At 47.5% G+C, this 15,072-nt stretch overlaps 1 protein-coding gene across 1 annotated transcript in view; it reads right to left on the bottom strand.

The window, feature by feature from the left end:
• LARP4B (La ribonucleoprotein 4B) overlaps positions 1-2,144 on the bottom strand; it is a 71,441-nt gene extending 69,297 nt beyond the window's left edge. Inside the window, exon 1 of the mRNA XM_081055156.1 lies at positions 1,836-2,144. The gene's annotated coding sequence lies outside the window, so the exon portion shown is untranslated. The remainder of the gene's footprint in view (positions 1-1,835) is intronic.
• Positions 2,145-15,072: the final 12,928 nt, after the last annotated feature.

The following is a 15,072-nucleotide window of genomic DNA, read 5'->3' as shown; positions in this document are numbered from 1 at the left end:
CAATCCCTAGGAACATTAAATAAAATCGAATTTCTTCCTGAATGTGCTGCCATTTAATTTCAGCCACTCTTCTACAAAACATGTTTAAATGAGTGCTAGGACACTTTTGTATCCATATTATCACCTATTTTCGTTCTGGCTCCTACTCAAATATAGCATAATGCCTTTCTCTACATAGACATTCTGTCCTCAGAACCTGATTTCTCTGCCCAGATACAGGTGATCAAGCAAAAAAAAAAAATGTTTTTTCTCTGTCAATTAAAATTGACAGTCACAGAAAGAATATTGAAAATAGTAATAAGGTAAGCACCATTTTCAAAATTCTTAATAAAAACCTCAGTAATTAAAAAACTAGTAAAAACAGCCAACATCAACGTGTCACAACAGCCATGAGGCTGATGTTATTATTCCCCTTTTAGAGATGAAGTGAAGCACTTTCTAAGTAATTTCTAATCAATAAAAAACTATGACATTCTTTCATGTAAACAAGTCATCTCACAGTAACTTTTCAAAATACAGGATGAAATTTACTCCTAATCAAACACAAGTTTCAAAGAGAAGTACACAAATCAAATGTATGGTTGAATAATAAACTTGCTAATCTGATGTGTTTCAGAAAGTATTTCACTTTAAGCCAACTCAAGCAAACTTTGCTCTTGTGATTTCTCATAGTTTGACTATAAAACTGCCTTTCAGTATATTAAATACAAAGAAAAGTTGAAAAGCCACAACCATTCCGACTTCTGTCAATTACCCCGACTGTAAATTAGAGGGAGCCAGGCAGGTGGGGAAGCCTGGAAATTGCACAGAATACCGGACCACTGCAGACAAGGGAACATCACTCTTCCCCCACCTCCCCGCGGTCAAACTACAACTTAGCACCTATTTCAAGTGCGTTTTAAATACTTAACACAACGTAAAAGACCAGCCAAATATCAAATAACTTTCAAAGGGAAAATAACTTGTCTGCTTACTTAACAACATTCGTCTTCAACTTGGCATTACATGTTTTAAAAACTCTCACAATTAAAAGCTAATTTCCGTACACAGTCCAGGGAAATCTCGTTCCTTCAGTTATCCAAAACTTCAAACTTCCACTTAAGATTAGGGCACTTAAGACTGGACTCGATCAAGAAGCAGGTGGTAAGAGATTTCCGACCTGTCCCTTTCTCCACTGTGTCACCTGGCCCTGTTTCAAACACAGGACATATTCACATTTGATTTTTCTAATTCCTTCAGAATCTGCTTATGCAAGCCTATCTGAGAACGGGAGCTTCCCAGACACACTCCGAGCAACCAGATCCCCACTTCCTGGTCCGAATGACCGCGTCCCCTCCCCGCCTGGCCGGCAGTCCCGGACTCCGGGGCGGAGGGCAGGGCGAGGCCGCCGCAGTGCGGGCCGAACTCGCAGCGGGGACCGGACCCGGCCCTGTTCTGCCGGGGCCCCGGCCCTGCCCGGACCCCAGTCCTATCCTGACCCAACCCCGACCCTGCCAGGACCCCGGACTGCGAGCCCGGTTCTGCCAAGACCGCCAGCTAAGAGCCCGGCCCTGCCCCTGCTCGGCCCCCGGGCCTGTTCTGCCGGACCCTAGGCTGGGACCCCCGACCTGCCCCTGCTCGGACCCCAGTCCTGCCAGACCCCGGCCCCGCTCAGCACTCTGGCCCTGCACCCCGCCGCCGCCCGGCTCTGTCCGGCCCGGTCCTGCCGGCCGCGTCCTCCGGGAAGATGGCGGCCCGTGACAGGCGGGCGCGGCGTGGGTCCGAGACGGAGGCCAAGTAGGTGGGGGGACGGGGGCAGGGACAGGGCCCGGGAGCAGCCCAGCCGCCGCGCTCACCTGTCAGCGCCGCCGCCGCCCGGCCGCCGACCGCCGCAGCCCCGGTGCCCGGCGACCGCGCCACACGCGGACGGGCCGTGAGGGAGGGGCGGGAGCAGGGGCGCGGCCGGCCCGGACGAGCGGCGGGGGGCGGCACGGCGCGGGCTGGCGGCGGACGGCAGCAGCTCCTTCCCGTTTCGGGCCTGAAAATGTCTCAACCTCGCGACTCCGGCGCCCCAACGTTCCTTCCCGTTCGCATGAGAACACACAGCTCCCGCTTCCGGGACTCGGCGGAAGTCCCGCCCCGCGCGCCCGCGCGCCCGCGGACTCACCGGCCAGACCCGCCGACTGGCGCTCGGGGCCCGGGAGAGCCTGACGTCATGGAGGCGCGGGGCCCCGATTGGCCGTGAGCGGCGTCCGGCCCGCCCCTCCTCACGGGCTCTCTGCGCGCGCGCGCGCCCCTCCCAGCGGCGCCTGTGATTGGCGCGGGCGCGCACGCAGCCAGGCTCCGCCCATTCCGCGCACGCCGCCCCGCACCACCCAGTTCCGCCGCCCCACCGACACCCGAGGCGGCAGGCGATCACCTGGACCTCGACGCCCGCCCCCCCTCACCACGGGACACTGACCCTGTCCCCCTCGGGACCGCGCCACCCCTGTCCCTGGAAAGCGACCCCCAACCCCCTCACCCAGGGCCGCAACACCCTCCGAACCGTGACGATCGCCCCCCAGGACGGCGACCCACGTCCGCCTCCCTCACCCCGAGACAGTGACAGCACCCCGTGACCGTAACCACGTCCCCCTCAACCCGGGATCACTCATCCCCTCGCCCCTGGACGGCGCCCGCTGTCCCCGCCCCGGCGGTCGGCCGTCCTGGCGGAGGTTGCGTGGGAGAGCCCCCCGAGTGCGCTCGCTGCGGAGAAGGCGGTCGGGTCGCGGGTGCCTTCAGTCGCGCGTCGCTCCTCTGGCACCTGCTTTCTCAGAGATTCCAACGGGAGTGCTTGAGATCGGGTATCTTCCCAAATACAAAATATGTCACCCGCCCCGACCCAATTGATGGGGGGGAAAATCAAAAGTATGTGCACCTTTAAGCTTGCTGCCTGATTGTTTTGTATACCCGCTCCGATCGATTATCGAGGGTATGGACATATGTATGAATTAGTCCAAACTGTAGGACTTAACTCTTGTTATAAAGGTTTCCTGGGTCACTCTGTCCTGGCTCACGGTGCACCGGTGCTCATTATTAGTTCCTCCTGAGGGTATTCAAATGACAAGTGTGCCTTGTGGGCTTCCGTGTGATGATTGGGAGGAGCACCTGTTGCCGTCAGTGTGGGTGCCTCGTGCTTTGTGATGTGTTGTCATATCCTAGCTCTAAGACACTTGTAAGTTAAGATATTCATAACACTGTCTTTAAGGATAATAATCACGTAAGACTGAGATTTCCTCTAACACTGAGAACATGTATACATTTCAGAAAAAAATCAGCATTGAAAGCTCACTTTCCGAGAGAACCTACTTGTTGGGTATGCTGCAGAGCCCTTCTCGGGTGCCTCATTTATGCCTACGTCCACTTGTAACTTTTCAGACCAAGGCCCCTACTGCTAGCCAGTGACATTATCCCTGGGCCCAGTGACGTGCTCTACCTTTGAATGATCAGGAACTCTCCAAAGTTAGTGGGTTAGACTTGTATCTTTGTTGTTTGTGTCCACATTATGGCAGACATTTTGATACACAAACAAGTTCCTAAACTATGAAACAGACTCATAAATTAAATGATAGGAGAATACTTATGGTGAAATGGCATGTCTTACTTTCTGTTCACGTTATAATGATCCTTCCTGAGCAATACTGGGCTTTTTGTGCCCTTATGATTGTGTGTGTGTGTGTAACATCCATTTTCACCTTAGGATGTGAGGTTATAACATAAAACACATTTCTATGGCATTTCTACTTAAATAAGATCAATTTTAAAAAATGATTTTGATATAAATGTCTCAAACCACAGTCACCCACACTTACCTTGTCAAGCAGTTACAAGGTCTACCTACACTCCCTAAAAACTCTTTCCTTCTTCCTCCATGGATGGTTTTGCTCCTCTCCCAACAGTTTTAATAGCTTGGGGGCCGAACTCTGCTTTCAGAACTTCTTACCCCATCACTCATTGTGCCAACGACATTTCCTTAAGAAGCCTCCTCGCCATCCCCTGTGAGTCAAGACCTGTTGTCTGCTCCAGAGAGTGACGTCCATGTTGTGTTCCGTGGTCTAGAAGGCCTGCCCCAGCCCGTCCCTTCCATCTGCTTTCCAGCCCTAGGGTCAGACATCCTAACCTTCCAATCACACTGACTTAGCAAGCATTTTGAAGTCACCGGGGTAGTTGCTGGGTGTAGACAGGAACAACACACAGGTTTTACACTCTAGGACCTACCATTTACTGGAAGGTATGTCAACTGACAATCAGCACCTTGTGTAGTGAGTCCTGCTAAAGACCAGAACAAAACCAGAGCATGGGTTCCCAGATGTTTGCTGCTCGTGAAGTTGAGTGTGAGGCGTCTTTTCATTCCTGAGCACTGTAGTCCTTGACTGTCCTTCATCTGTGCTCTTCCCTCTGCCCGAAGCGTCCTTCTTCTGCTTCCACTTCTGCTAAAGTCTGGCTTATTTTTTAAGTTGCTGCTCAAATGTCAACCATAAATCTTTTCCTTTTAGATAGTCAGTTTCCCTTCCAGGCCCTCTTAGCGCTCTGTTAAAGCTGTTATAATTTTCCACTTACATGACTGTCTGCCCAGCCAACGGTCAGGTCCCTAAGGGCGGAGACGACCCAAGTGATATCTGTCTGTGTATGTGGGGTGGGGGGTAAATAGTTCCTCCTTAAAAATGTCTGTTGACTTAACCAATGAAAGAAGCAAGACATTAGTCTCTCAGTAAAGGCCAAAATTTCAGCTGGTATCTGAGAACATTCTTTTCTTTCATTCTCCCAGCTTTCCTGTGAAAAATAAACACTTTCTCCACAGTGTGTTGTCACTGGAAGTGACCTGACCTGTATGTTAGCAAACTCATTTGCACCGTTCAAACTTTACTCCTAATGATCCAGAGCTGAACACTCACCAAGCCCCTACTGAGCCGCGAGGGCCGTGCTGAGCACTGAGGAGATAGCACGCAGCAGAGGCAGGCGAGCAGACAGGCGGCGCCCAAGAGAAACAAGGCTGACCAGCAAGTGTGCACAGAGGGCACATGGGAGGGGCTGCAGCCTGCCAGCTGGGGGAGGAATCAGAAAAAGTGATGACTAAGCCAAGGCCAGAGAGCAGAGTGGAGGGGCTGCTGGCAGACCTCCCACGGGGAGGGAGAGGCCGGTGCTGGGTAAAGGATGGCAGTGTTTGAGCATGGCAGAGCCTAAAGCCAAGGTGGTGACGCGGGGGCACAGAAGCCCAGAGGGGTGAGCAAGGCAAGGACCCCAACGGTCTTGTGTGACACTTAAACGTTTGGCTTTGATAGTGAGTCGGGATGTTATGAGGAGTCAAGAGGGGGCTCGTAAAAGGTTTGAAGCTCTGGAGGATCTCTGGCTCCAAAAAGCCACCAAATAGAAATACAACAGGGAACTAGCTTAGTCAAATTAGGTGGAAGTATCAAAATAAATAATGACAATAATGCATTAGAACACATTGAATAAAAAAGAGTGTATGAGTTTGTACTCAGAAATATAAATAAAGTATGAGTGACAATGGAGTATAAGTTGCCACCGCAGCCATTTTATAGACTGGGAAAGTGAAACTCAGATATAAAGCCGTCTGCCTGAGATTGCTGTGCGACTGACGGCCAGCCAGACTCCAGATTCGGTGTGTCCCATGCCACCACGCATTCCGTGTTCTCTGACAGCACCATGGAGGGCCCATTGCAGAAATTTCACATTTTACTCAGTGGAAATTTTTTTGCTGTACGTTGCTTAACATAGCAAAGTGGAAGACAAATCACTTTCTATATAAAGACTTAACCAGACAATACATTGCTCCCTGATAAAACCCAGTCAGCCTGTGACATCTGTGCTCAGAGAAGAATTGCTTCAATTCTCCCGGAAGACATTAGCATGTCCTGCGTGTCCAGGTCTAGTTATATAACCTTTGTGAATGGAGATAGGAGTTATTTTAGTCCACCTGAAATCAGAATTCTTTCAGTCTTAAGGTTTGATCCTATAACCATATCCTAGTGTGTTTGCTGAATGCAGGTGAACATGGCTCTTAATATGTTCCCCCACCCCCAAAACACAGTACTATTCAATAAACACCTATAAAGTCCCTATTTCGATCTTGAGCATGATGTTGTTTGTTAAGGGATATACAACAAAATGCTTATTTTTTTGTAAGTAAACAGAAGAAATGCCACATGTAATATGGGCTGCGTTCTCAAAGATATTGCAGTGTTTGAGGGGGAGATGCGACATTTATGAACAACAGTGTATAGCAAACAGTGCTATAACAAAGTACTATTCTAACAATAAGTGCTGTGGGCACCGGGGGGTAGGAAGAGGACTTAGCTAGCAGTGTTGGGACTTCAAGGCCTGACGGGTTTCCCTCAGTGGAAAGAGAGGAAGAAAGTATCTGGAACAGGAGGACAACACGAACTTGGCATTTACGGGGAACAGTGAGGAAACTGGACTCCAGGTCAGAGAGTACATGACAGGGAGAGACAGCACGAGAAGCACGGGCTAGGCCCAGGTGGGCTGACCGCACCAGACTGAGGAATTTGGGCTGCATCCTGAGGCAATTGGAAGACTGTGGAAAGATGGTCTCAAAGCGTGACTTAGAAATTGAATTTAGGTGGCAACTAGAGGTTGATCTAAATATTACAGAGAAAGTATTGAATGTTGGGTGGAAAGTTGGGCCTTAAGATCATGACTGGACAGAATCATTGGCTCAGGAGGAGAGGTTTATGGAGGCTGAGAGGCTGAACCCTGTTCCTCTCAGGCTGAAGGGTGCTCAGAGTGGACCTGCAGTTCAGGCCATTTGCTGAAAATGAAGTCGACTGGCAGGATGGAGCCATGGCAAGGTCCGCAAAAGCCGTTGTGCGGAATGTGCTTGGAAAGAAGTGAATGTTGGAGATGTCCTCTTGGCTGCTACTCACGCATACAGATCTCAGGGCCTCAGCCTGCTTTTCCTCCAGTCCGATTTCGTCACAGGTCCTATTGATGGAAGTCCTTCTCCTGCCCCCGTCTGAGAATGGATGGACAGGGACAGGCCCAATCCCCCACGGCCTTGCTATTCCATCTAATGATTGCAGTTCCCGTTGGTGTTCCTGGAATCCAGTATTCCGTAGTCCCTATTTTTGCTTTCATTTATATTTCTTATGTTAACTAGTGTGTTTGAGCACATTTTCATGTTTGTAGTCATTTCTATTTTCCCTTGTCCAGTTAGATCCAAGTTTATTAATTAGAAGTATCTGATGGAGACAGATTAGAAATGGAAGCAGGGGGAATGATTACATCAAGAAAAATAGGAGGGTATAATAGGGGAAATGAGGAGATAAAGATGGAGAAGGGGAGGGGACTTACCAGATCAAACTCCTAGACCCTCCCCAGAGTATGACCTCATTTCTTCCAGGACCAGGTTCCACATACTTCTCCCACCTTCTTTTCTTCTCTCTAGACCAGACCTATTTCCCTAGGTCCCTATTCTTCCCACATAATTTAGTTTAACAAGGATTTTCTTTCCCAAAAATCCTATTTCCACACATTCCAGCTAGAAGGTCAAAAGAGCCTTCATCCTGGAAGTCGCTTCTGTTTCGGATGGACCAGCCTCTGCAACGTGTAGAAGATGGTGGGCTACATACATAATAGTAGGACTATTATTAGTACTCACCTTTGAATGAGTGGGGAACCCCTACAGGATGAGCCTCATAAATATGGGAAGTTGTGATCATTTCATAACCTAATGACATTTTTAGAACCATGGTCACTCGCTCTGAGGGAGGCCAACTGACATATCTTCAAGACAGGCCAGCAGCTGTGGAGGGGTCCCTGTGGGGAGGAATGAAAGCCCCTGGGCAGTAGTCCTCCAGCCCCAGCTGCTCCTAGGCTGAGTCTCACGCGATGCCTGCGTGAGAACCCCCAGCTGAGCCGTCCTGCATCCTGACTCTGTTTGAAATGGGAAGCTGGACCTTTGCTTGTGTGTTACTCTGACTGTTGGGCTTAAGCAGCCTCCGTCCTCCTCTGACTCCATCTAACTGTGTGATGCGTGTTGGTGCCTTTTCCCAGGAGAGCACTTGGAACACACACGAGAGTGTGACTCAGAAACCAGCTTTCAGCCTTCCTTCTGAATGGGAGTGATTTCTGTCAGGTTTTCTTTTGAATGCAAGTGGACTGGTTGAGCTAAGATCGACTTTATAAAATCTCTCTTTTTTCTTTTACTAACAAAGCTGTGAAGGAGAAGTGGGCAGTGAGGGTGACAGATGCAGGACGGTGTCTGAGACACTGCAGAAAGCAGGAGGACGGTGGAAGAGCCACAGCATTCATGCCCTAATGGTGGTTGTTTCCTATCTTCCCCCCACCTCCACTCCCCACCCTCCGGGGACCTCCATGACAGCAGGGGCACTGCTAGCCCTGGCACCTGCTATCGCAGGGCTGTGTGACAGCCCAAGGGAAGTGGGTGGCTGGGATCTTCAGAAAAGTTCGCTCCCCGACATTCTTGGTGATAGAGGGAGAGCACTGAGGTGAGGAGTGGGGCAGGAGGAGAGAGGAGAGATGGGGTGCAGGTGAGGATGTGTAGGCACCCGACTCCAAGGTGAAGAGCATGACCAAACTCGTCTCACTGGTATGTAGCGTGAGAGTCAGGAGAAGTGGCCGACAGGACAGCACTCTGACATCCGACGTGGTTGCTTTCCATTGCGTTCTCAGTAAGGTTCTGAGCACTGGGGGCTCCATGTCACTGTGTCACTAGCCTGAACTTCAGATCTCACCTGGAGACTGGCACATATAGTGATGGTGGGCTGCTTCACTATAGGAAATCTATCATTGTGTTAATACAGTTGCACCAGAGATCGGCCCATCGCACCTCGTCTCTTGGGACGCTGGTTGGTTAGTTTTCAAAACCAGGAGAATGTAGAAATCTTGTTCAATATCATGGGCCTGAGGTTATGAACCTTACAAAAGGAGGGAGGGGCGTGGGTCTGAGAATGAGCAGATTTGGGTTTGAATGTCATTGTCTGCGTTGGCCCTTCCCCATGGCCCCTGACCCTACTCCAGAACCAGACAGAGACCTGTCATCCAGCCAGTGCTCTGGGGAAGGCCAGCCTCCCTACCTGCCAACTCCTGTGCTATGTGTTGTTGTCCCTGGCCCCTCATGTGGGGCCGGCTAGCCTGCCCCTGGACTCGGCCTCTGGCCACGGCTGACCGTGCACTTGACCCTGAGCTTCATGTACCGTGTCCCATCTCCAAGTGCCTTGCTCCGTTCCAATGTCTGTTTCTGGGGCTCTTCTTTCATTTCTCTAAAATCAGTCCGTGAACAGTTTGTTAACAGTGTCTAAAGGTTGAATCTCTGATGCCTTAAGCCTCGGGATATGTGAGTCCAAGTTGTCTGCACAATTATTGTCGATAATATTTAACAAAATGCAAAATTCAGTACACATTTTTTCTTCTTATGTTTATGGATTTTTAAATGTTTCCATTTTTCATGTACTACAAAATATAAGTAAGCATATGTCATAAATTATGGTTATAGTTCATATTTTATATGCTATATTTTATCATAACTTAAAGATATCTTAGTATTACTGTGTGTTATGGACTGAATGTTTGTATCCACCTCAAATTTATATACTGAAGCCCTAATACCGAGTTTGATTGTGTTTATAATTATTATTTTTATAAATAAAGACATTACTTTTCTGATAACTTTTAGTGTAACCACTATGGTAGTTTCTCCAGTTATTTAAAACAATCTTAAAAGGTTAGGAAAATTAACATTTCCTTTCACATTTATCTTCTGATTCAGGGTGGTAGCATGGTGGGGGACAAAATAAGGGCAGAGTGGCTGGAACCTGGGGACCCCATTTCTGTCTCTAACTTTTAGCAACTTAGTTAAGCTCTTTGGGCCTTGTTTCCTTCATGTGGTGAATCAAAGGATTGAACTGGAAACTACGCTATGACTAAACAGAGCAGATAATATTGGACAAAGAAAACCAAACCTCAGAGAATAGTCATTTTCTTTTTTGCAAGTGTTCAGGGATGAGGACTTGGGTCACAGCCAAGCAGAAGGTAACCACTGTAGCTTTGACTCACGTACGCTTCTCTGCTGAGTTTCAGAAGTGAACCTACGTCGGGGTGAAAAGGAAGCAAGAGCCAGCATTTGTTTGGTCATCAAAACCAGTAGACCTTGCCAGTTCTTGCCAACCAACCAACCGTTTCGTTCTGCTTCTTCTGGGCATGGGGAAAATGTGACTGCGTTCTGTCTGGTGGTACGGATTGCAAGCGTGTTGTGGTTGTCTGGGCAGCAGATGGTCAGTGAGTGACCCACACCCCAGGCGGGGCCACAGTTAGTGGTGCACAGTGTGACAGTGGGGACGAGGGAAGGAAGCCCTGAACCTGTGAGAAGGAAGCACTGTGGCCTTGGCAGAGGAGGTTAAGAAGTCCCACGTTTTTTGATTGATGAATAGTGGCTTCTTCAAATGTAAAAAGCTGCCCAGATCATGAAGTTAATTACACGAGTTTTTTTAAATTAATCAGTCAAATAAGGTGGCTTAAAACTTGCCAAGGTTCAGCTTCCGGCAGTGTGGTAGTGGATGCAAGCCAGGTAGGAAGACGTCAGGAGGGAGTGGTGTGCGGCGTCAGCAGACAGGTCTGCTCTGCGCACTGTGCCGTATCGTGGCCTCCCGATGCCCAAGGCAGGCTGCCCTGTCGTTTTCTAATTAAACTTTCTGACTTGAAGTAAAGGCAGCTTGGTGTGCATGTAGGAGAAATAGTACAGCGAGGCCACAGCTCCCCTCAGAGCGTCGCCCAGTGGTAGCATCGTGCACAAGGTACCAGGACACTGACAACACATCCAACAACACATCCAGGACCCTGACACTGACACAGCCAAGACACAGGACACCTGCCTCGTCCTAAATCCCGGTGACTGCTGCCAGCTCACCAATTCTGTAAGTTTGTCATTTCGGGAATGTTCTATGAACAGAGTCAACAGTGTGTAACCCTTTGGCTTCTTTCCTTCAGCACAGTTCTCTGGAGAGTCACTCAGGGTGTGTGTGTGTGTGTGTGTGTGTGTGTGTGTGTGTGTGTGTGTGTATCGTTTGCTCCTTTGTATTGCAGAGTGCTGTTCCATGGTGTGGATGGACCACAGCTCACCCATTCGCTGGGTTGTTTCCAGTTTGGGTCATCACATGTAAAGCGCTTGTGAGCATTTGTGTGCAACCTTCTGTGTGAGCTACATCTTCTCGGGAGTACGATCACTGACTGGGTCGTGTGGAAGCGGCATGTTTAGTTCCTTAAAGAACTGCTAGACTGCTCCCCAGAGCGGCTGTACCACTGTGCCTCCCCCCTGCAGTGAGTGAGTGAGCCAGCGAGCCAGCGGGTTTCGCCCCAGCCTCGCCCCAGCGCCCGGTGTTGCCACTGCTTTTTATTGTCCCATTCTGGTAGGTGTGTAGCAGTACCTCACTATAGCTTTAATGTGCATTTATTTCCCTGATGGTTCATTATGTTGAGTGTCATTATGTGGAGCATCTTTTCGTGTGCTTATTTGCCATCTGTATATCCTCTTTGGTGAAATGTCTTTTCAGGTCTTTTATCCATTTTCTACTGGGATTGTTTGTTTTCTACTCTTGAGGTGAGTTTTGAAAGTTCTTACAGAATTGAGACACTAGTCCTTTGTTGGATATATTGTTTGTAAACACTTTCTTACAGTCTGTAGTCTCTTTTCATCTTCCTAACATGGTCTTAAACACCTTCCAAAAGGTTTTATTTTTGATGAAAACCAGCTTATCAGTTTTTCCTTCTATAGACCATGTTGATGGTATGAAGTCTAAGGAATCTCTATTCAGCCATAGACCCCAAAGATTTCCTGTTTTTATCTAAAAAGTTTATGGTTTTGTGTTTTACATTTAAGTCTGTGATCCATCTTGAAATTAAGTTAGACTGATTCCATCGCTTTATTCTTGTTTTTCAAAATTGGCTTAGCTATTCTAGTTCCTGTGTCTCTCTGTATACATTCTAAAATTTTTCTTTATTTACAAGATATCTTGCTGGCAGTTTGAACAAAAATTACACTAAATCTGTATATCTGTATTATACCAGTGTGGGGAGAATCAGGATGTTTACTACGTTGAGTCTTCCAATCCATGAACTCCCTACATTTCTTCATTTATTTAAATCCTCTTTGATTTCTTTCACTGGCGTTTTGTAATTTTCAGCATACAAATTGCAAATGTGCTTTGTTAGATTTACTCCTAAGTATTTCATTTTCTTCGGTGATTTAAATTACGTTTTATTTTTAATTTTAGTGTCTATTCATAGCTAGTATTTACAGATACAATTAATTTTGTAGGTTTTCTGTGTATCCTGTGATTCTGCTAAACTCTCTCTTGGGACTTTTTTGGTTGATTCCTTGGGATTTTCTAGGTAGACAATCACGTCATCTGCAAAGAGGGACAGTTTTCTTTCTTTCATTCTCATAGCATGCCTTTCATTTCCTTTTCTTTCCTTATTGCAATGGCAAGGACTTTCAGTACCATGTTGAAAAGAATGCTGAGAGCAGACCTCTTTGCCTCGTTTCTGGTCTCAGGGGGAAAGCACTGGCTTTTACCAGTAAGTATACAGTTAGTTGTCAGTTCTTTTACATGTGTTTTATTAAGTTGGGGAAGGATCCCCTTTATCCTTATTTTTCTGAGAGTTCTCTTTTTTTCTTTTTACCATGAGTGGCTGTTACTTTTATCAAATTATTTTTCTGCATCAATTGATGTGCTCTTTCTTCTTTAACCTGTTAATGTGGTAGATTACATCCCTGGAATAAACTTGGCCATGGTATAGAATTATTTTCATATATGCTGAATTTTATTGACTATTTTTTACAAAGTTTTGTGTCTATATTTATGGGGATGTTGGTCCATAGGTTTTTGTGGGGTTTTTTGTACTGTCTTTGTCTAGTTTGGTATCGTGGTCATACTAGCTTCATGAAATAAATTGATAAGTGTTCCCTCCTCTTCTGTTTCCTGGAAGAGATATGTAGAATTGTAGTTAATTCTTGAAATGTTTGGTAAAATGCTGCAGTGACATGATCTGGGCCTGGAGATCTTGATGTTTTGGGCAAAGTACTTGCTGTCTATGTATGGTTCAATGATATGTCACTGAAAGTCACTCATAAACAGTGAATCATATAAGTTGGTACATATTAACTTGCTGAAACTCTAATAACTTTAGTATTTCATATAGTGAGTTAGTGTTTACACATAAATATTTCATTTGACCATCATATCAATGTGATCAATGAAATCAATGAAACAGGATTATTCTCATCTTTTAATTTTATTTCAGTTAAAAAACATGTTGCCCTGTGGTGCTGTGTGCACGTTCCCTCTCAGGGTGACAATCAGCCCTTGGGTTCTGGGAACTGATCCTGTATGAGTTCACTCCTGCCCAGCCCAGTGTGTTGGGTGCAGGGGCTGGCTTTAGGCCCACTGATGTGCTTGCCCTGGGCGTGCCCATGACCCCTTCATTCCTAACCTGGCTCTTCTCACTTCCTGTAATGAGGGCAGAACTTTTAGGGAGCAGGATGGCTTGTGCTTGAAACGGTGGGAGCTTATTGTCTCTCCACCACATCATATGAACATTCCAAACCAACTGAACGTTGAAGGCGCGGCAATAACTCTGTATGGCTACCACCCATGTCCAACAGTTTTATTAGATACTCTCTTGAATGACTTGTATGAGCTTTACCTCATGTGTACGCCTCTTCTTCAATTAACAAAGTAGCACAAACGAAAACACTCATAGGGAAAGTCCTAAGTCCAAGGGCTAGGCCCAGGCCTGGCACCTTTGGGTGGTGGGGGCAGGGCTCCTGGGCTGCAGCCCTCCAGCCAGGCGGGCATGCTAGCTCCCCTTGGGACCAGCTTCCCTCCTAGCTTCCTGCTGGAATCAGTCTTGCCCAGAAATCTGGTCTACAATTGGCTAAAGCCTTCACAACCTTTGCCCCTTTGCCCCGCTCGCCTGGTCCTTCCCCTCCTTTCCTTCTCGTCCTGGAATATGTTGGTACCTCCCTGCAACTCTGAGTATCATCCACTGCTTCTTTTTTCTGCATGACCCATTTTCTTGTTGCATTCATCCAGGAAGTGCGTTTCTGTCTAGGCCAAGTCTGAACACTACATATGAGACCGTGGGGCCAGCCCTGTCCTCTGGGTCAGCACCCACCTCCGTCACCCTGCTTTCTTCCCGTCCACCCTGCCTAAAGATCCAGGGCCCTGTGGTCCCAGCAAGGATGGTGGTGGGTGAAAGTCGCCTGGTAAGTGTCTGTAAGCACTGTCCATGTGGCCGTGCCACGGCTCCTTGAATTGTAGCTATCTAAAACATCTGATTTTCCTTACTAGGTTTTGATCTCTAAGTGGAACAGATGCTTTCTTACATGTTTCATGTCACCCATAGTGTCCTGCATAGGAAAAAGTGTTTATACACTTCCTGAATTTATTGAATGAATTTACTGATGTGACAAAAGGAAGGAATAATTGTAGTAAAGTGACTTAGAAAGACTTGAAGGTATTGGTGGTGCCCTGAATTTAAAGTGAGGCCGCTCCTAATGGGGGGTAGGAAGGTGGAAGGCTCTGGGAATAAAGTACAAGCAGACGAGCTTCCTGCAGACTAGGTCTGCACGCACACACCAGCACACATGCAAATGCAGGTGTGCTTGCTGGGGGCCATGGTGGTGCCTGATGGAGCCTTATCAATAGGGAAAGGTCAAAGTGCGAGGACAGGTGATGGAGCATGAGGAGGTGGGGGAGGGCTCTGAGGTGTGGGCGAGTGTAGTGTGAGCACGGTGTGTTTAGAGCACAGTGTGCGGGATGTACACAGTCAAGGAAGGATGAGGATTTGTAGCCAGTAGTATTCATGTTGGACTCTGGTTTCTTCTCCTGACACTGGCTTGGAGGATGGGAAACTTCAACTTTTAGTTTTGGAAAGAGAAGCCAGCTTTTTAAGTCAGAAGTTTGGTATGTGGTGGATGTTTTTACAAATGCTTCTAAAGGTAATCAGAAAAAAAATAAAAATGGAACCTCCGATTAGGAAGGTCTTAGAGCAAGA

This window comes from Rhinolophus hipposideros, assembly GCF_964194185.1.
Source record: "Rhinolophus hipposideros genome assembly, chromosome: 1".
NCBI classification, from domain to species: domain Eukaryota; kingdom Metazoa; phylum Chordata; class Mammalia; order Chiroptera; family Rhinolophidae; genus Rhinolophus; species Rhinolophus hipposideros.
The sequence above is the reverse complement of the archived record's forward strand: the minus strand, read 5'-3'. Positions and strand labels throughout refer to the sequence as shown.